Source organism: Trachurus japonicus, chromosome 10, assembly GCF_045865225.1.
Source record: "Trachurus japonicus isolate A0001 chromosome 10, Traja_1.0".
Taxonomy (NCBI): domain Eukaryota; kingdom Metazoa; phylum Chordata; class Actinopteri; order Carangiformes; family Carangidae; genus Trachurus; species Trachurus japonicus.
In genome coordinates, this window is record NC_140916.1 from 32,155,354 (window position 1) to 32,177,408 (window position 22,055).

The following is a 22,055-nucleotide window of genomic DNA, read 5'->3' on the forward strand; positions in this document are numbered from 1 at the left end:
TCTGTTGAAGGGACCTTCTGTTCTCTTCCAGAATCAGCATGTCACTTTGTCTCAATAATGATGAATTTTTGAATGCAGGCTCTTTTGTCTGCAGAGTCTCGGGGACTCAAGGTTGCACCGACCCCGTGGGCTGACAGAAACAGACGACACATTTCCTCTTCCTCTTCTCGTTTTTCTTCCCTCCTCCTGCATGTCTGCCTCTCCTCTTCTCATTTCACTGTCTCGTTTCTACTTTGTTCTTCAATTATTTCTCGCTCCCTTTTAACTCTGATTTCCTCTTTTTCTATACTTCTGCCTACTTTCTACCTCTTTCATCATTGGGCTTTAATTGGGGGGGTACTTCCTTTTCTTTCCCTCTTTTTTTTTTTTTTGCTTCGAGTGTGCTCCAGTTCCCAGGCTGAGCTTGTATTGGCTTAAAACATTGGGTGGTAGCTGTGAAACCAAGAACAATATGATCGGGCTAGAATGGAGCAGATAATGTGAATTATCTGAAAAGAGGCGGAAGGCAAGAAAAGAAAAATAATTTGAACATAAATGATAATGATGAGGCTGTGTATAGATCCTTTAAACAAAAACAATTTATTACAGTATGAGCCCAGAGCTCAGTTATCAATAATGCTCCTCAGATGAGCCGAGGCATATCCTCTCACTGCTAATCAGCCACACTGACTGTCTCGTCTAAAGGCCTCCTTTTGCAGCTGATTTCTGTTTTCCTGCTCAATTTAAGTGATTACTGGCATATTCTGCATGACAATGGTATAATTTCCCATCCACGCTTAATTTGCCGCACAGAAATTCAACTGATTGGGTTTTGATTGTTTGTGTGAACATGCCGAGCATCCATTTTTCAGAGGTGGAAATTGATGCTGTCATTTTGGCAACATTGTTACACTACAAATAGTCCTGATGGAGTATTCAGGCCCAGCTTTTTTGCACAAATGTGTGAGGTTTTCCACATTCAGAGGGTGAAATTGCCTTTGTTCTTTAATGTAATTGGATACATTAATTGGAAAGGGATGCTTTTACTGAAACCTGCAAACACACCATTGGAAATATATGTGTGACTCTGGTAAATATCTTGCTTGATTAGGATCAGTTTGACTTGAATTTTGGTTCTTTCACAACTGACCCAAGAACAGTGTCTTAAGCCAGGAACACACCGGCCCGACTTTGGGCGTCGGGTCTCGTTGGACGGCGTCGGGTCCGCGTCTGTTTGGTGTGTTCATCTGCGTCGGAAGCTGTCGGGGCTCATCGGGGCCGATTGAACATGCTCAGTCGGGACTCGTCGGGCGTCGGGAGAGTAGACTCGTCGGGTACTCTGATTGGCTGTGTGCTAGGTATGGCAATTCTGATTGGCGGTGCCCTAAGCGAATCAGCGCGGTGTGTGGGAGGGACGGAAGTACACAGTAAACCAGAGTAAACAAACGGTGTCCTAGCCTATACAGTAAAAAATGGCACATAAAATAAAAAGAGGAGTAAAGCAATATAGAAATTAGCATCGCTTGTTTGAATGAAAAGTGAGCAGGGCTGCCTCTGGGCTACGTACTGAAATCACACCATATACGTAAATAAATAAATGTTTTACAATGAACCGATCAGTCTAATAAAATGTATTTTGTTAAGTCAACATGGTTGTAGCCTACATGGCAAAGATTATTACCACTTTATGACTTAAAATTGGTCTGTATTTCTATGAGAGTCCTATCGCCAGACACAACACAAACAAAATCAGAAAACATCTTTAACAGCTGGACAATGCACATATGTTTTTCCAGTTGACACAAAAAAGTGATGACCCGGGCTCAGGCTGTGTTGATGTGACACTTGCTCAATGCTGTTAAATTCACAAGACACAAAGTTCAGCTGGGTTCATCACTAACAAGTATTGTGTTGTATTTGCAGCACGTGCACTGTAAAACTGAAGACTGAAGAGTTGGTTTGTCTTGTGTATATTTGCATGTGCTTTCTGTAGTTGCAGTATGTTGGGCTGTCATGGCCACCGTAGCCACATCATCAGAATCATTTCCTTGTTCTGGCTTTCCGGCCCACAAACGTCAGATTTATTAACCAAGAATTACACCAGTCCATCAGTTGCAAGCAAATGTGACCACAGTTGAGTGCAAGTGCAAATGAAACTGACTGCAGAACTCTGTGTCTCTTTGATTAGCAGCTAGCTTCTTTCTTGCTGAGGCAAAAGGTTGAAATGGGGACACTAATAGATATCAGTGAATTTGAAATTCACTTTAAAGTAGCTTCTTAATAAACACAGTGGATGAATCATGGAGCTGAAAGTCCTGAGATACCCCTGTGTCACAATTCAAACTGTCTTTCAGTATAGTCTTCAAGGAAAAGTCAACCATGTCCCTAGTTGATATGGCATCACTTATCTTATGAGTCCATTTGATTTCTCCATGTTGGAGTTGAAAAAAAAAGCCTACACACAGAGACTGATATGTTACAGTTTGATATTTACAACCTTGTAGGTGCTGTTTCTTCTTAAACAGTCATTTGTTCACTTATTAGTCTTTGAGTAAGACAACAAGATGCTAAGTCATGCTAACAATGTTAACTGGACCAACTCCTCCACATTAGTCCCAGCTCTTTGCTCATTTTTAGATTAGGAGGAGTCAGGCTGAGTTTCACTGCTGTTAAGAAACTTATGGCTGCCATCACAATAGCCATCTTTAAATTTAGATTCTAATGTTCTCATGAACCTATAGCAAACTTTGGGGTAGGACCTTGGTAAAAGTCTTGTCTTACAACACCTCCAATGTTGATTTCATATCAAATTATTTTTAACAACTGCATTTGCATATTCCCAGTGATGGTGTGCAGAATTGCCAGATTTTGAAAAGAGTTGGAACGAAAATGCTGATTTTGCTGGGTGGCTCCTGAGTATTACTGTATGTGAAGACAGACAGACAGAGAGTGTGTGTATTATGTCCACCCAACAAATAGGATGAATATTGGGCACCATTGCTGGTATGCAGTATGGGGCACATTTAGGCCCCAGACCAAGGGGGGCCCAGGTGGGACCCAAAGTTGGACAGCCTAAAGTGTGAGCTGAGTGTGCCCCCAAGCTGTTGGCCCCAAAGTATGCTCCTTCTGCTCCTCCCCCCATTGTGGGATCCAGCATAGCTAAGCCTGTAGCCCGGCTGCTTTTTGTCTTTGTCAAAGTGTCTTAGTGAGAAATTAAACAACAATTCATGTAAAAACACTAATTAGCACCACTGGAATATGTAGCCTAATAAGTTATATTGTTATATTATAATTCTTTAGCCAAACTGTTCCCTTGTAACAGGGAAAAAATCATGGTTCTCATTGACATTTCTGGGAAGCTCATCCGTTTCCCCGACACAGAGATGGAATCTATATCGATCTTCTCATCTGGCTTTGGTTCAGAGAGCAAACAAATACATTTGTTTTTTGTTTTTTTTATTTTCCAAAATGTCAAATTGTTCCTTCTTTGCCCTATTAGATATTGAGCACAGACATGAAGAATGAGCCACCTAATGACTCCTGTGTGGTAAAATGACATCACCCTGTTGTTGTTACAAACTGTACGTGTTCACATTAACATTGATCACTTGTCATTACCTCCCTTTGCGCTGCGTGACGGCGTGCTTTTAGGGTAGTGAAGTCACTAAGTGTCTAACACGAGCTGTAACAAGTTATCATCACGGGGCGCAACACCGCACGAGCGGTTATTTAACACCTGTTTCACACACATCACACACACAAAGACGTACAGCCACAGTGGGAAGCACACCATCTGTGCGCCACCATACAGTGCTTTTAACACTGCAGATCTCTCTTGTAAACACACACACACACATGCAGTGTGAAACCTCATGTTCTGCATAGTAAATCACACGTCTATCACATAAATGTCAATAACAAGCCCTCTAAGCATCAGGCCATTAGTGTTACTATGCAACTGCAAAGGTCAGATCATCATCTCTTATTGCCATATGCTGCTTTTAAGTTAATATACATGCAACAGTGTTATGTAATATTATTACTATCATTACCATATCGCTATCCATTCTCCTATGCACCCTCGGATATTACATAACTCTGCATTAGTTGTTTTTTTTCTATCCTCACAAGAATTTTGTGCTGATTAATAGTCCAGCAGATTTCTGTGAAATATCTCCACACTCAGCTTTCTAACACACATTCAGGGAATATGAGCCCCAGCGAATGGCAACAGCATGATTTACAACTATTTCGTTCCTCAGAACTATTTACATTTAGTTTTCTCAGAGGCTGCAGGGTTTGTTTACGTCTCAAGGAAACGCACCCTGCACTTCGAAGGAATCTTTAACGTCGGTATATAAAAATACAATTTGGCACCTTTTAACATTCGTGATTACGTCGCCGCCCTCAGCCCGCTTCTGGAATGTATGTAAAATGTTATTTGTGGAAAATTACATGTGAGGCGACTTCTCAAGGAGCGTTTGAAATAAGGTTATTAACTCTGAAACCAGTTTACCTAAACAGCTGCTGAAGAAATACAGCCCAGCTCAGCTCCTAGCCAGATGTCTTCCTTTCTACAGCCATAAACCTGCTACCGGCTTTTAAAAGGAAATACAAAAGAAATGTGGTGTAAAATGGCTTTTAAATGACGCTATCACTGTTAGTTTAACGGCTTGGATTCCCATAGCAGTACATTATAATGATTTTAGTGAACAAATAATGAATATCCAAGAGTTGGAAAAGAGCCAGAACATACCAAATCATCCACTATAAGCAATAATCAGAACTCTGAATGTCTTGTTTTTTTTCCCCGATTCAAGTTAAAACCATTGCCAACTTGATTAATGAAAAACTGGCACATCACAGCAACAATGAAGAAAGAAGAAGTGTCGCTATGACTGTTAGAACCAACGCAGTGTGCTGAACTTCAAATTGATCATCAGTGTCATAGGAACTATTGCAGTGTGCAACTGTGTACAAGCTTGCAATTCGCTAACAGTTATTTTGGTTTAGAGGCTAAATTGCTACCAACGCACTGGGAGCACCTCTCATGAACTGTTTTACAATAATTGCAATTTATAAATTAGTTCCAATGATATCTAATCACAGCTCTCAGGAGATGGACCCTTGAGTTGTCCTAAACATTGCTTCAAAAATGTATGTCTCAAAGCTGCCAACAGTATAACTGCTACCTCATAGAGAGGGCGCCCTTGAGCCAATGCCAATGTGCAGTAATTACAACAAGTGGAATCAAATGCTATATCAACTCTTACAGTTTCACTGGGAGACAGCTCTACAGAGAGAAAGATGCACAAGTGACTCCTGCTGGTAAAACTGGTAAGAATCATGTTTTAGATCCAATATTTCTCAAAGTACCTGTGCATGACTACAAAGCCAAGAGAAGTGAGGTACAAGTGTTGCCTTCAATATTAAATCATATCTTGATTCAGTGTGTAACTGAGTGTTTAGCGACCAACAGTATGTCTCACTCTCATCAGAAACAATCAGTGTGACATCACCACTATCAACCATTAACCATCAGACATGGACAACAGATAAGATCGTGAACCGCAGGCTTTAAGGCATCATTCAGATAACCATGTGTGAGGTCATACAGTTGGTATATTATCTGCTATGGATTCTAATCAGTAGGCTCAGAGCAGATCTACTGCATTAACAGAGTGGCAGAGCTGTGTTGGTTTTCATGGTGCCACCAGAAAAAAAAGAGAAAAAAACGCCCACTGCAACAATCAAACATCCATTTAAATGTTTGCTTCATGTGGGATATTTTCAGTGGTTTATCTTCCTGTCAAAACAGCACTTTACTATGGTGCTTCATTTCCCCCCCTGCTGAGCTGCTGTATTCCTACACACGAGCGCACCTACTGAGTGCACTGTATCACACCACTTTCTGATTTACTTGTTGACCTGCAGCTGCGACTTAATGCTGTACTCTCTGTAGGTGTGCTTGTGTGTACTTGTATGTGTTTCATGACACACAGCCAGCGTCAATATGTATATGTGTGATAACACCACATGTTGGCGTACACTGAGTGTGGTGCAGGGACTGATCATTAAAACTCAGAGGTGTTGCATTCTCACCGCAGTGCTGCTGAAGCACTATGTCCAATTGATTTTAAAGGGATAGTTCAAAGTTTTGGAAAATTGGCCCATTGCCATAATGCCCTATAGTTTTAGGAGTAGCTTTGTTACCTTTAATTGTCAGTGCAAGCTAAATTTAGAACGGCAGAGCAGAGCCACAAGCTGCTCAGAGTTACGCTACGGAGGCTAATGGGATTTCTTGGTTTCCCTCATCAAACTCATCAAATACAGAATCCAACAACTCCAAAATGCTCCAGTGGACAAGTTGTGACCTGCACATTCACCACACCACACACATTGGATTGTGTATTTGATGAGTTTGATGAGAGAAACCAAGAAATCCAATTAGCCTCCGTAGCAGCACGCAGCTCTGCTCCACCGTTCTAAAAATAGCTTGCACCGACAAACAAACCTACTCCTAAAACTATGTGGATTATGGCATTGGGCCAGTTTGCCAAAATGTTGAACTATCCCTCTACAATTCAGAGGTGACACTGCTACATTCTCACCACAGTGCTGCTGAAGCATATGTCCAATTGGTTTTAAGGACATTTGGTTTCTTATGAGCTCTGTGAACTTTATTGTAATGGTCATATCCACTTCAACTGAGTTGACCATCATCAAAACACTTTCTCAGGGTCATGTTTATCCAATGCATCATTAGTAAAACAATATAACTGTATATCATTATGGACTAACTAGCTAACATATCACACAGAATGTATTAGTGTAAGCAGAAATAATGTGACAGACAGCACTGACAAAGACATTCTTTACTGAGGTGAGGGTGGCTTATGCATAAAAGGGTCATGAATAGTTCAAATATCTACAAAACTAGAATTTCCATTGTGGCAAAAAAGAAAGAAAGAAAGGGAGAAAGATTTTCCACCCTCAAAATCTTAAAATGTACCACATTATTTTTCCCAGAATCCTCATGGTGCCAGTGGCCGACATCATCACAGGTGCACACAGCGTAAAATCGGACTTGTGCCCACGTCTATTCCAGATAAGGGTCACCGTGGAGCACTGAGTGTTCATGTCAGTGTCATTATGGATGTAAAGGGATATCGTCTGTCAAAGTCAATGTACTGTGTAAATGTTGAGGAATGTTTCCCTCTGGCTCTGATAACATGAGGCTCTGTGCTGCTCTGACTGTTCTGAGGCAGGAACAGTTAATAGGGAATGACTCATGTCCGTGTTTGGGGTTTACAGTAAAGGGCTCGGTGCTTCTACTGGATGACCAAACAATGACCAGTTCTATCATCATTCTCCTTTGAACATTCACCAATCACACAACATTAAACTGGTGACTTATTTTAATATTGTCACCTGGGTATTTGAGTGAATATCTGAAACTTTAAGTTCATTTTCAAATCAGCCGACTAATGACAAAGAAACTCTTGAAACAGGCCATGGGCATACACCAATCTGTCACAACAATCACTTGTCAACAGGGACATGGGATGTTTCGCGTGTCCTTTTTCCCAGGGAGTCCAAAGTAAACATGAGAACTGATTTGAACCTTTGTTGACTGTCTATTTTTGTGATACAACTGTAATGCATGATATCCTATAATTAAAATCCTGCTTAGAAGTCTCAACATGTATGATCAGTTCACACACAGTGGCGCCGCCAGCCGGAATCCTGTACGCACTACAATTTGTTTCATAGGTGAAAAAAAAGGAAGCAATTTTGTTTATTTTGAGGGGGTGTGATAAAGACGCTTGTTGTTTGTAACAGGCTAAACGTGCTGAGTTCATTGATTGTTAAACCAATCACTGGAAGTGTAACAGATAGAAAAAGGAAACAACATATTTTGGTATTTTTTATTTTATTTTATTATTGGGTCATTCCGCCAAAAGAGTGCCATTTGCTCATTGTAACTCTTAAAAATTAAACTTCATTTTTCATTCCATTTCAGTATAGAATTTTTTAATATACACATTTACTCATTCAAAATGAGTACTGGTCAATCTCAGGCTACTTTATTTAATTTATTGCTGCTTTTATCATTGCATTTTTGAAGAAAAAGTAACAGCAGTGGCTCCTCCTGCCGTTCCTCCTCCTGTGGGGTCTCCACTCCTCTTTGAAGACGACCCGGGGGGAGGCTCTCGACTTCCTTTGACGCCTGAGGCTCAGGCAGACCACTCGCCGGTCGTAGCAGGCCCGATGTCTCCTGTCCTAGTTTTTGAGGTAGATAAAGTGCAGAATGCTCATAGCAGCAAGATGAGTAAAAAGATAATAATAGTAATAGAAATCCAGGAAGGTGGATTGGCCAAAGGTGGACTTTCTTAGTGGGATTTTGCAGTCTCCTCTCATGGCAAATTGTAGAGCTCTTGTTTTTTGTTCCAAGCATGGGAGTATAAATTTTTTCAGAGGTGGAGTAGCCGCATTATTAATTATTCTATGTACTAAGCAGACGCTAGATAGTATACAGAGCTTAATATATTGTGTTTGGAAGTGGGGCTGTCTTGTTTTTCTGTCCATAACCTTCAATGCTTGCCCATAGAGACCTGATCTCGGTTGGCCTGGGACCAGCATGTCATACAGTATCTCAAATAAGGGACTATCTTAGCGTTGAGGTACATTTTTGTGGCACCTGATATGACGGAAGTTAATGAGGTTGTATTTCAAAGCATGAGGCATTTTTTGATGTGCTTTTTGAAGCTCAGAGTAGAGTCAAGGATAACTCCTAGGTATTTGAATACGTCAACATGTTTATCGCGTGTTTGTTTATGAGCATTTTAGGATACACATATTTCTTATTCTTTTTGTGGAAGTACATGGCCACTGTCTTATCTGTGTTCAGTGTAAGGCATGTATGGTTGACCCATTCTGAGATTCTCTCCATAGCATTTGAAACGGTAGCTGCAACTTCATCCAGATTTTTTCCGTGAGCAGATATGACTGTGTCGTCTGCATACATTATTGTTTCTACTTGATCGAAGATCAAGGGTAGGTCGTTAATGTAAATACAAAATAAAAGGGGGCCAAGAAGTGAACCTTAGGGAACACCCATATTGTAGTGGAGACCCCTAGGTGTATGCAGCTGGCTCAGGGGTTATCACTGAGTTCACTCTGGTGTGTCGGCCAGAACACTTTGGGGCCTTTTCTACACATATAACAACTTTGAAAAGATGACAAATTATTTTTTATCCTAACACATTGAGTGTGATCAGCTAAGTAGGATTTCAGCCATTTGTATTTGGTTAGCTTGGAGAGAAGACTTGAGTGACCCACAGTGTCAAAGGCTTTATGCAAATCCAAAAATATGGCTGCTACTACACCCCCTTTATCCATACTTTCCCTAATGACCTCTAGAAAATAACAACAGGCTGTTTCTGTGGAATGATTTTTGCGGAAACCAAATTGCATGGGATGCAATACATTTTAGTTACCAATGTGTGCCTTCAGCTGTTCGGCAACCTACTTTCCAAGACTTTGGAAATGACAGGGGACTGATTGGCCTGTAGTTTGCCAGTTCATGTCGGTCTCCTGATTGGGGTTACAATAGACCTTTTAAACTGCAGCCATTTTCACATGATATAGTAGGACAAATACAAGTGTTACCAATGATACTAAGGTTCTGTTCCATTTAGTGAAACATAGCTTTTCTAATGAGCCAACATGCACAATAGCAGCACCCTGACTCAGTTTGGCCTGAATGGAATGGAAACGTAATTAGTATCATTGGTAACACCTGTACTTGTTCTACTACCTCATGTCAACATGGCAGCCGTGAAAAAGATCTATGGCTGACTTCAGGGTAGAGGGGAACACACCCGTGCCCAGTGACAGGTTAGCAATATGAGTTATTGGTGCAGCTAAACTGCCGTTATGCTTTTTCAAAAAGGCAGGGTGGAGTCCTTAGGAGTCCTTTGCTCTGGATGTGGAGAGGGAGGAGAGGAGTTTAACAGTGTCTGATCTGTTTACATTAGAAAAGTACATTAGGAAATCTGGAGGCACAGCATGTAACACATGATTGATGATTTGTAACACATGATTGATGATTTGTAACACATGATTGAATATTCGATGCACATGACTGATTTATGAGTCTTTTGAAGAGGAGAGCGCACACCTGTGTTGATAAGATGCTTACAAACAAAAAATGAACAAAGGCAAAAAAGGCAAAAACACCTCCACGCCAATCAGGCCCAGCTGTGGACACACCCCCCTCGTTAGCCCCTGATTAATTTGTTCCCTCTTTTAAACATGGTAACGTATCACAGTCTTTAACCTGACGAAGACCTCGTTGTTGGTCGAAACGTTGGTTTGTAAGCTTCAATAAAAATTTTGCATCCGAGGCACATTCCCTTTTTTGCCATGATTGATTTATAACACATGATTCATGATTTGTAACATGATTGAATAATTGAAGCACATGATTTTTCTTTGGAATCACATAATTGTACATTTGTAGCTGATTGTTCATTGATAACCCCGGCTAGTTTGTTTGTTTGTTTCTGACACATGATTGACTGTGATTAGAGGATTGATGCCGGGGCCACATTGGACGAAGCCCTGCGAAGTGGAGCCATTTTCATTTTGGCGCCCATGTTAAGCGATTGTTTCGTTCACACCAGACGCGCCCGCACCTCCGCCGCCGGTTGCACCCTGCAGCGATTGTTTCGGCGTTTGGTCTATTTTGTGCGCAAGCCGCGAGCGATCGTGTCAATCCTGGCAGGAAGTCACATGAAGAAACACGAGAGGATCTGGTCAATTTTCAATTTTTCAAAAAATAAAACACAGAGATTGACAAATATGTGCGGCCAATGTGTGTACATTTGTAGTATTTGTGTTTATTAATCTAAACAGAGCACGGAAGATGAACACACACACACCTACACATAGGCTACATACACACATACAAACACACACACACACACAGCTGAGGGGCAGAATCGTTAATACAATATGTGTGAGTGTTTGTAGCCTATTTGTGTTTATTTATCTAAACAGAGAGCGAGAGAGATGAACACACACAAACACAGCTGAAGGGCAGAAGCGCACTTTTGCAGTCATTCTGAGTTCTAGTGGACTGTTGTGGTTCTTGTTTTGTTCCGTGTCAGTTAATTTGTCAATACAATTCCAGATCATCTCACTGTTACCCTGGACTTGTTGTATAATGTCCAGGAAGTAGTCTGCTTTAGCCTTTCTGACTTGTCCTTTTGCTGTATTTCTAAGGGTTTTAAATGTTAAAGCAGAAGTGAGTGATCCGGTCGTTTTGGCTAATGCTGCGTTCCAGGCAGGTTTTTGAAATCGTAAATTACAGCTTCAAGTCACAACTTACGACTTTGTAGCGTTCCAGGCAACCCACTCGTGTTTTTCCGACCTGTTTTACCGGTGAAAGTCACTATAACGGCCACTCGTAACTTCTGACCCGTGAACTCGTACCAGATCAAACTGATACGACTTCACAGGTCGGAAAAACAGGAGTTACGAGTTTCCTTGAACGCACCATAACAGTCCTCGTCCCTACGTCACCACATTCACGGCGTCCCTTGGCTGCACACACAGCCCTGCATGCCGTTCTCTCTCCTCATTGGATAAAGGTTGTAGGATACAAGGAAAGTTTTCTCCTGGGCTCAGAGCAGAGCAGAGTGACTGACAGACCCGTGTTTCAGACCAAACACTCTATGTAAGTGATTGCTGTCGGAAGATACAACTATTTAAGACTTATATTAACACAAATATATCACTTACTTCTGCTTTAATTGATCGGTTACCAATACTGATTTCAAAGATATTCTGAGAGCGGCATTTAGCAGTTTTACCATGGTTCCACTGTGAACCATGGTAGGCCCATGCTTCCATTTGTGCTTGAAAATTTTAGTTTTTGTAAATTTAGACAGTAGATTTAAGAGCTGTGTTTGGAGCCCCTTACCCCTTGGACGCACTGCACGCGGAAGCTGGAGTTTCAGTTCGGCTTCTCGGGCGCTTGGGTGGTCGCACTGGGAGCGTACTTCTCCTCCTCTCTCCGCGCCGGTCAGACATCGACTGCAGTCGTTCATACTCGTATTCACTCGGTTTTCCACACACACGTCATTTTAAACATGTGTCTGTGTGTCTCATGTGCAGACGCAACTTAATTAATCATCATTTAATTATTTTATTTTGAAAATTTACCGGATTCTCTCGCCTTTTCTGTGCCCGACTTCCTGTCTGGTACGACCACGTCTGTCCAGCTTGACAGACGGCACTCTCGGCGCGCGCGGCTCGCGTGAAAAATAGAAATGAACCGAACTGAAGCGCTCCAGGCGCGTGCACTGCGCTCCACGGCGCGAGATGTGCGGCCAGGCAGACCTGTTAACATGTGCGCCGAACTGAAACTCCCTCTGCTCCAGGGCGCTGCGCTTCGGTTCCGCGTCTAGTGCGTCCAAGCTGTCACATGCCCTCTCACAAAATACATTTCCAGTCACATTGTCCCCGTTTGTAGTTTTCAGTTCAGACTCCAATTTCTCGAGATCTTTTTTCTCCTGTAAACAGCGGTATCAGGCGCTCCAGCTCTGTCAGCATTTTGTCAGTAACAGGCGTACTAACTTGTCGCTCCATTGTGAAAGTCCAAATTGGCGCTTATTTGTATCCTACAATGTAACAATTTTACTGCCTGGTGCAGACCAAATAATCAAACTACTGTAGCGGTGTGAAAGCGCCCTTACAGTAGACAACCAGTAGGTGTGCACGGAGATGATGTGGGAAATTAAGCTCATCTGACCCTGATCATCTCCATTTCTGGACATTTAGGGCCATTTAGAACCTTTTTTAGGTTTTGTTGACTCTTTTTGCTTTCTTTATACCTCATTATTAGGCTGTTCTTGCTGCTTCAGCGACCATAGTTGTTTGTCCCACTTGGTCTTGTTGCTCTCCATGGTGATGGACACTGCCAGGGTTAACTGTCCTGCCCTTGTCCTCACCTCTGCATCCTTCCCTTGGGACATAGCGGGTTGGTGTGCATGGACATGGTTTGGAAATGAAGCTGAACTGATCCTTAGCATTTCTGTTTTGCTGGGTTTTTTTTTGTTTTTTGGTCTTTTTATTTTATGGTAGAGGATGTTTTCTTCCAGCAGCTGCTACACTCTCAGCAAATTAAAACCCATTTGAGTCAAACTCAGTAATTTGGGCCATAATGTCATTCCGGTGAATGCCTTTATTTTATCTTTTTTGATGAAGCCCAATCGAATGTTTCTGTGCTCTGGGTCTGCATGCCACTAAAGCCAGAGTTCGGGGCTAATTCGTTATATTTAATGAATTCAATAACCCAGGTCCCCACATAGAGCTGTGAAAATAGGGCTTAAGGCGAGCTCAGACAGACATGTCCATGCAGTGCCTTGTGGACTTGGTCAAATGTTAAATCCTTGGTCCAGGGTGTTTAATCTCCATTTAAAGGCAGACACACTGTGGAGCAGCGCTCTAACACACACAGATCCTTTGTGACAGCGCTGTGACAGGGTGACATTTTGGCAGAGCACTGCCTTCACAGCCGCAGAGTGACTTTTCCAGAGTCAGCTGTGAGGACACATCACTGTGTGGACGGGTAATGATGGTTCTGCCAATTATGTTAATTGGGGAAAAAAACAGAAGTGAGGCAGAGTTAAGAAATGAAGGTGGAAAGGAATTAGGTCTTTGTCATTGTTGGACTGAGGCAATTATCAACATTTGAGAGGGTGTGTGTTGGACGGTAAACACACACACTGCAGATGTGGAGTCAAGTCTGTATGTGCTAAAGCAGGGCTGCAGGGGATAATAGGGAATTTAAAGTGTCCTCACTGGTGCTGTGTGTGTGTGTGTGTGTGTGTGTGTGTGTGTGTGTGTGTGTGTGTGTGTGTGTGTGTGTGTGTTTGTGTGTGTGTGTGTGTGTGTGTGCACCTGGTGCTCCCCCATCAGCATGATTCGGCCACGATAGTTTTCATTCGAGGGCTGTACAAAGTTGAATTGAACTCCAGGCTTAATACTCATTGATCAGCAGGACGATCAATGTGCCAGTGTTTTCAATAGTCCTCCTTTTGCTGGGTGTCAAGTCGGCCAAGGGCGAATGCGTGCGTACAGTAGATCAGCGTGTGTTTTCATCAAGGAACTTTGGGCAGGATGTGACAGGATTACATAACCTCTGACGCAGTGTGGCATTTTATCTGCTGCTCCCTCCACACCTAAGTTTCCATATGTGTTTTTACTCATTTTTCAAATATACGAGTGATGTAACAAGCGCAGAGGATGTTGCGGTTATGCAACCACCTCAACACCTGCAGTCATTTTTCTTTTTTTTTTCTTCCCTAGATTTTTTTTTTGCGGAGCTTTTTACAGGAGTAGAGGCATGTAACAGTGAATGACAGCAGGATATGAATGATTTGTCTGCAGTGGAAAAAGCAGAGGCAGGAACCAGAATATCAAAGTGCACTTGGAAAAGCTGTTTACACCTTGTTCCATCTTCTCTTTTTTGGCAACTTTTCACTGCACCCAAGTACTTCGGCCATTAGAAACAAGCAAACAAATAGCAAACTAACATGAAAATACAGCTACACTAGATTTATATACAGTAGAATACTTTGAGACAACTTTCAAAAGTCTGACACCCTCTCAGAGCTTAGGCCCGTTAGTTATACACTAAAAGACTGGGAATCCTGCAGGGTCACTTCTAATTTAGAGGAAGATTTACTTCTTAAAATTCTACATTGTTAAATTACTGTTAAAATCACCCTTTGCATGAGTCAATACAAGAAAAATGAACATTAAATTTATTTTATTGCAACTTAAAGGAGCTGTATGTAAGACTGTGGCCCAAACTGTTGCTGCAATCAAATTCAAAAACACTGCAGTGCGTTGTTTTCCCTCCCCTCGCCCCCAGACTCGAGGTTGCCAGATAAAAGTCGCATTTATTTTTGCAACATTAATAGCTGGGTCTCATATGGCCGGGGCTTTGTTTACATGAACAAATAAAGGCCGGCACCGAATAGCCTACTCCAGGCCGGGTCAAAAAAAAGAAAGAAAGAAAGATAAACAACTCCAGCTTGGAGCGGTGCAGGTCTCTGACCGCAGCGGGGACAGCTCTGTGACACTACTGTGAGGCTGACCGCCGGTGAGTCCTTTGGAATGGGGGCGGGGCTCACGGCAGCACCGGCTGCTCGCTGCTCATTAACATCGGAGTCTCCAAACCAGAAACGTTTGTAACAACACCTGGAGAAGTCGCTAGATTTGTCGCCAGTCGCTTTTGACAAAAAAAAAGTCGTCCAAGAGGAGTTGGAAAGTCGCCAGATTTAGCGAGAAAGTCGCCACACTGTACGGCATCATAGATGACAGCATATATTTTTGATATACACTATAAGTATAGGTTGTACGGCCAGCCAAACTACTAAAAAAAAAAGTGTGACTTACAGTCCGGAAAATACCTGTGTTTCTGCCTGTTCCCTCAGGGTATGATGGATGATAATATGGGTGAATGTGGATTGTGGTAAGTGCTTTACAAGAAAAAGTACCATATAAGTGCAGTCCATTTACAATAAGAAGCCTGGTAGCTATTGGGAAAAGTCTGTGGACAAGACAGCCTTTTTTTTTTTTCTTTTACCATGCACAAGCCATTGTAATTGCCTTGGCAACATCTTCTATCTGTCTACCTTCAAAAAAAGGCTAAAGGAGAAGAAAACCTTTTTGGGGTGCTTTTGTCCAATCATGAGTTGTCTTTCTGAAGACAAAACCTACCACCTCAAATAGTCTGCAAAGTTTACATTGTCAGCTCAGTTTATCCATCAGACTATTAAGCATCTGCTGCTGCACTTTAGTTTTTTCTAAATAATGCTAAAAAAAAACAGACATTTGGGATGTAGCTTATCACAGCAGTTGCACTGGTTCCATGAAAAATGATTAAAATCCTAATAAGGATAAGCAGGAGGGTCTGAGATGTGTTATTGCCCCCTTTGTGAAATCCTTCACTCCTGATGAGAGAGAGAGAGAACAACAGCGTGATGCAACAGTGGTGGTTTCCCTGTTTAGACGGTGTAATTAGATTACAATTCAGTGAAATTACATCGGCCTGAAAAACACTATCAAAGACAAGGAACTGCAAACACACTTTTTGAGTGTTAATTAGGGAGTCCATTGAGTAGATTGTTAATTAAAATTTGATTAAAGAGCCAATAAGAGACACAAGATTTAGACCACATTAAGAATGCATGGGGGTTTCCATGGTAATCTGTTAACTTCCACCAGAGGGAAATAACCAGATGCAAATGAGCTTCATCTGGGAGTTTTTTTTTTTACCCTCCTCATCTTCCACCCAAAAGGGAAAAGGGGTTATGATGAGATGAGTTGAGATAATAATTTATCCCGCTGCAGAGGAAAATAGCATCTTGAAGCTGTGAATGGCTCCTGATGAGACCCAGAATGGTAATGTTACCCTATAATATGCCAATATTCGGTTAATAAACTATCGCAGATATGAGACATGAAGGGTAAAATCCAACAGATTACAGCAGTAACTGATCATTGTAAACAAGCTGGTGGCTCACATGCCAGAGACACTGGTGAATTTGTTTAAGTGCTGGAGAGATAAGAGTCTAATTGGTTGGGTGAACTTTTGAACCTTGCACATTAAATGAAGTGGGGAACAATATTTATATCAGTTGTGAGATAATTGCATTGCTCATATTAATCAGCCATATTATGTACGTGTTTATGTTTTACCATCTCTTCCGGCACATGCAGAGGACAAACCTGCCCGACACTGACTGTTAACACCTTGTACGATTACCTAGAAATATTAGGATAATCAACTAGATATGAGACAAAAATCTCTGATGAACCCTTTCAGTCCCAGGCCAAGACATGAGCTCTGATCACACCTCCATTGTGACTTTATGCATTATATATTATCATTACAAAAATGTTTTAAAGGAGACATATTCTGCCCCCTTTCCACAAATTAAAATAGTTCCCAGGTGTCCTCAAGACATGTCTGTGACATGCTTTGGTCAAAATACCCCAAGGATCAAACATCACAGCTCTCTTCATCCTCTCAAAACAGCCCTGTTCAGAACGGCTGGTTTCAGTGCCTGTCCCTTTAAATGCAAATGAGCCACTGCTTGCCCCGCCCCACTCCTTCTACTGGTCCCAGGTAGGGGTGGGGTTATGCAAATTTGAGTCTTAGTTTGTAAAACCACATCATTTTCAACCTGGGAGCCTGCACATTACTGATTATTTTGTCAGTTCTCACATTTTGGGGCCCAGAGGGCAAGACAAACACCCAAATACATGTTAAAGAGCCTTCAAAAAGTGTCATTTCAATAATATGTCCACTACTTAAGGCAAAGGTTAAGCTCAACAGGAAGTCCTCTGATTCACACAGTGGTTGTGTGTTGGAGTGCTGCCAGAATGCAGGTGACCTACATCTTAATACTGTTCCTGAACGCACCCTGTGTAGACACAGATGGAGCAGCAGAGCTGCTGATGCCCTGTAATGTGCTGCTCACACTCAGCCTTCTGTGGAGACAGGTGTTAGTCTCCTGAAAGTGTGGGCAGACTGACTGTGAACTCCACTGATTTGCTGATATGGTCTGTACAGTGTCTGACAGAAAAGGTGTAATTTCCACCGGGGAATTGGAGAGTACTTTTTGTTCTGATTATACCGCACTTTCACTGGATCCTGCCAATGTTGTCTCTGCCTTTCCTTTATTTGTGTGTGTGTGGTATTGTTGTTGATGCCACCTTCACTGAGGCCTGTTCCAATGTGTCCAGGTGATTGTCTTGCAGGAAGACTAAATCAAATAACCAGAATGTCCCTATGTGTCTCTCTTAGACTAAAAGTTAAATTGAATACTTATCCGTTGTCTGTCCAATGTTCACACATGTCTGTTCTTTTACTGGAAATCAGGCAGCAGAACCTGGCAGGGTAAACATACCACTGCATCCATGACACGCATAATTTGTGTGCTGAAAACTTACTTAACTTTTCCAATGTAAAAGACAGGATGGATATTATGTGCCATGAAGATTTATACGCTAGAACCTGTGGCAGAACTATATGCTGGAAGTGTAAGCAACAAACCCAGAGAGCAGAAAAGAGAAAACTTTAATTCAAGATGTCTCGTTGATCAAATCCGTTTGCCTGACATGCAAGTCCACAGTGTGCGTTGTTGAGATATGGGAGGTTTGTGCGCAGTGGCTTCTTTGTGAGACTTTGCAGAGAACTGCTTTTTGGGTAACGGTAGGTTACAAAGTTGTGTGCAGCTATCTCTGTAACTGCACTGTTCTGTGCTGCAAAACTTCAAACCTAGTGCCGGTGCACTAGGTTTGAAGTTTTGCAGCAGTAGTTTTAGGAGTAGCTTTGTTACCTTAAATTGCTTGTGCAAGCTATTTTTAGAACAGCAGAGCAGAGCCGTGAGCTGCTCAGAGCTAAGCTATGTAGGCTAATGGGATTTCTTGGTTTCCCCTTATCAAATTCATCAAATACACAATCCAACAACTTCAAAACACTCTCATGGACAAGTTGTGACCTGCACATTCAACATACTATGAGATAATAACACAACGTTTCGAGACAGAGTTGTTTTTGGGGTAAATTCATGCAAAACCACTGGTGTACGTTCCTGTCGGGATAGTTTTTCAGCAAGCAGTCTCTGCATTTGCCTCGAAAACAACTCTGTCTCACAGCGTCTCATAGTGTGGTGAATGTGTCCATTTGATGAGATTGATGAGGGAACTAAGAAATCCCATTAGCCTCCGTAGCGTAGCTCTGAGCAGCTTGCAGCTCTGCTCCGCCATTCTAAAAATAGCTTGCACCGACAATTAAAGGTCCTACTCCTAAAACTATAGGGATTATGGAAATGGGCCAATTTGCCAAAATGTTGAACTATCCCTTTAAATTTACTACATACATGTTTACTAATGTAGTACTGGCCCAAATTCAAAAACAGGCTTCAACAAGATATGGAAATGTATGCAATATCACAAGACTTGGAAGTATCAAAGCAACGTGATCTGTACCAAACTTTGATACCCCAGCTTAACTGCTTCTTTTTTTCTCCATATGGTAATCTAAAACCTGAAGTTCCCTGCTTGCGTGAGCACCCACAGTCTGTCTGTGTATATGGAGAACCTGTGTTTTCTGTCTTGTGCAATTACATCCCAGATACAAGTTATCTGCATATGTGAATAATTTTGCATAGTAACACGTCTCTGGGTTCTTTCATCATGCCTCAGGTGGCATCTGGGAGTCTCTGTCTGTCTGTCACATGTGTGCTCTAATAATAACACGAAGCAGCTCTTGAAAAGTGAGAGTGGAAACAGACAGCTGTGGCCCTATTGTATAAGGAGCCACTCTCACACAGTAAAGTCGACCATATTCAAACAGTTTGATGGGATTTCCTTATAAAAACCCGCCCTTGACTTGAGTCAACACCTCAGTGCAGAGTTGGACATCAGGTGCATTTATAAATTGGCCCTCCAAGTACCATCATGTTTTGGCAACATTTTCCCCCCTCTCTTTTTTCTTGTGGCCAAGTACTATCTAGACTCAGAACACAACACACACTGAAGTTACTGGAGAAGTAACGCATGTACATGCACTTCAATTGCCCAGTTATATTGGGATTAAGGCCATAATTTGTTTTTATCAACTGTCATGTAAATGTACTGAATGAAAACTCTGGTGCACAAGTTGATCATGGTTTAAATAAGGGGCATAAATATTAACATGATAATTATGCATTTACATTTACATTTACATTCCTCATTTTGGTGTGTGATTAACAGATGTTGGCCTTTGGCCCCACCTATATTTTCAAAGAGTTGCTGGTGTTACACTGAAAACTTTGACACAACCGTCAGATTTTGCGACCACATGGGCTGTTTTCATTTCTTTGGTCGACAGTGAGCCTGAGCTAGAGGTTTCCATCCTGTTTGCTGTAAGATGTCTGGAGAATGGGCCGACTATGGTGAAAAGAAACACTGTCAATGTCAGAGGATTTTAGGTGGTCAGTCTTTCTGCTCCATGGATGGAGAGGCTCAGAGTTCTCCTCTATTTGTTTCACAGTAAATTTGACTACATACTAAACTATCTCTGCTAAGTGTTACCACCTGGATCACCTGATCATGTGGAGCAGTCAAGTGAGGCCTTACAAGGATTCTGGACAATATCTATCATTGTCCGTATTGTCTAATAAGGTTATTGGCATGAACTAGTCCGCTATTAAACACTTTGAACAAATCCCATTAAGGTACATTTTAACAAATTAGGAAATAATGTCATTAATTTGGAGTTATACACAATGAGCTATTTTGATGGACAGTCCTAATATAAATTAACAGTTTCTTCATCTGTCTGTCTACAAATACCTAGACCTAGTTGTAAATAGAATACATGTGTCTTTTTTCCAACTCATAACCAATGTGAGATTTTATGTGTGATTATTTTCCTTTTCTTTTTCCCATTATGCAGATTTATTTAACTATGACAGTGAGTAGGTGACTAGAAATGTCTTCTACACAGGAGCATTCTGTTTAGATCTGAACTCTCTTGGTCAAAAAAAATAGGATGTTCAAACCAAGATCTCGAGAAAAAAAGACAAAAAGAAGAACGACAGATTGGTCATTGATCATTAACATAACTATTTAGCACCATCACAAAGGTCCCCTTTTTGACTGTGGTGCAACACCTAAATCAGAAATAAATGGGGTATTTTATTTTATAGGCCTGCAGTGAATGTAGATATAAAGTATTCAGGATTTACTATATGCAGTGAAATTACCAAACTTTTTCAAAAGTAAGAGAATGTCTAATTCCAAACGTTTCACTGGTAAAATCTGCAGTGCTTTGTACCTGTGTGGTTTCAAAATATTCTGTAAATAACATGGTGAAGATATTTCAGTCCTCAATATAACATGACGGCTACATTATGGTTAGTATCTGTTTTCATTGGTGGGGTCAGGAGCCATGATTACATTGACTAACTCTTTGTTCCTGATGTATTTATGTCAGGTTCCCTGGTGCTGGCAGAAGAGAACTGAGCATGAGGAGGAGGCAGGGAAGATTCAATGGAAGTTAACTTTATGTAATCCGGGAGTCAGGCAGAATAAAAAAAAACGGTGATCAATTACATGAGACAAAGGTGAGAACAGGCTAGATATAATCGCACACCAGACAATCTGAGAGGCAAGTGGACATGGCCAGTGTCCCAGCTCTCGTTTCTGCACACCGCGACACAAACACGCTCCGGAACCAGCAATCTTTTGTTCATGACAGTTCAGACTACACGTTGTAACATTGTGTTATAACAATATCCATGGCTCCATGTATTGATTTTTCGCCGGCTTTGTTGTAAACAAATGCACATGGCCAGGTGGAGGGTTAGCAACATCAAGGAAAAACGACCAGACTTGTATAGAAACTAGGAATTAGTGTAACTGCATTACAATTTCTGAATTCTGTTTGGCTATCACTAGCTGGCTAGCCGGCTCGTGTCAGTGTGGCTGATGGAACATTTGTTTTGATGTCAGGTGCTGGTCCTCCATGTTAATACCTTTAAAGGAATCTGAGTTCAATTTTCTAACTCTTGTTGGAGATGACTGGAGTCACACATGTTGTTATGTATGAGACTATGTTTGGGCTATGTGAATAGTCGCCTGTAGGTGGCGCCTGTGCTATGTAACTGGTTGAGTTCTGTGTAATAAAGGAAGACCAGAAGAAGTGGTTAAAACAACAATAAGTGTGTCAGTGTTGCTCTGTGTTAGCATAATGTAAAAGTGTTTGCATATAGACAATTAGCAGCGACATAACACATGTAATCTGTCAAAACATGTATCACACTACAGTAAACATGCATTTATCCAACTAAGATTTCTCTGTAGCCTACTGGCAATCCTTGTCAGTCACATGGCTGGTTAAAATGTACATACTGTAGATTGGTATGGAAATAGATAAATACATAGTTGTGCTGCTTCTGCTTCCTCCCCAAGGGATTTTTCCCAGTAGGTCTTTAATAAAA